A 1469-nucleotide genomic window follows, 5' to 3' on the forward strand; every position below is an offset into this window, starting at 1 on the left:
ATTATCTATTTCTTTTAAAAAATGATTTTGTATTAAAATGTTTTTCCTGTCATTGTTGGTAGCGGAGATGCTATTTTTTAATAAAATTATTTTCCGAAACATGAGATAAATGATACAATATTTATCTTATAATTTTAGCCTAATCGCTTTTTATTATTAGTTATTTAAGCCTCAATTTAAATAAAATTCATTTAAAAACATAATACTTAAATTTATTTTATTTTATTTCAAAAATACCCATTTATTAATTTTATTCTTATGGAACTTCTTCTTCCATCTCTTTCTCTCCCTTAGTTAAATAGTTTCATATCCCAAACTTTTTTTAAATTTAAAAAAAAACAAAAATAAATTAAAAAAAAAAAAAAAATAAAAAAAAACAAAAAAATTTATATAATAAGAAAACTATTAAGTTTAAATTATAAATGAACAATGAAAAATAAAATTCATTGTCTGATAAATTCATAAGCAATGGAAAAAATAAAGTTCCAATTATACATGGGTATTTGTTACGGTTACTGGTTTGCCCCTATACTTTGAGATGATGATTATATGGGCCAAATGTCTGACAAGGTCCAATAACGAAATAAGCATATTACGGCCCAATGCTTTAACCCAATTCTGGTTGGGCCTATGCTTAAATCCATGTTGTTGATTGGCCACTCCATGAGTCGGGCCTTCTTACAAGTTAAGCCAAATCAGGCTCCAACCCATTAGCCCACTTTCGTCCCAAAATAAGAATCAAAATCCTATCACCTTCCTAATTCATCCAAGATCCAATATCTTACATGAATTAGTACTCTTGAACCAATAAAGGCAAGTCACAAGACTTCCTTCCTAATCTGAACTCTTCTACGAAGTAGAAACTCCTATGTAAGCAGAGGTCAAGCCTCTCATTATGTATTCAGAAATCACCCATAGCTTTAGCTCCTAAATTCTTGCTCCCAAGAATCTCCATTTCCCCGTTGTGAAGCTTAGTTCCAACTAACTTCACCACCCTTAGCCATCACAAAGTTGTTCTCCGACCACTTTGTGTTAGTCTAGCCTTAGCAGTACCATTACGGTAGACCCTTCCCACTTTCAGCCCTCACTAAAATATCTTCAACCATGCTGACTTGAGCATTAGAGTACTTACAACAGACACCACACCGGCGTCCCCCGAGCTTTCATGTTCCTTTACTCTTTTTTTGTAGGTCCATCATATTGGCAGTGGCTCGCTTCTCACAAGATTCGTCCCTTCTGAATCAACCATAGATTTTACCGTCTACAGTTTGACGCTCACCTAGGGCTGTTCAACTAGGCGAGCCGCTCGTGAGCCGACTCAGCTCGGCTCGAGTCCAGCTCATTAACGACTCGCCTCTTCTGGAATCGAGCCAGCTTGGCTCGATTCGTGAGAGAGTATGAGCCGAGTTTGAGCCTGCCTCGACTCGGCTCGACTCGTTAGGCCCGCAAGCCGAGCCAAGCTCAAATTA

The sequence above is a fragment of the Pistacia vera genome, unplaced genomic scaffold, assembly GCF_008641045.1.
Source record: "Pistacia vera cultivar Batoury unplaced genomic scaffold, PisVer_v2 Contig73, whole genome shotgun sequence".
NCBI classification, from domain to species: domain Eukaryota; kingdom Viridiplantae; phylum Streptophyta; class Magnoliopsida; order Sapindales; family Anacardiaceae; genus Pistacia; species Pistacia vera.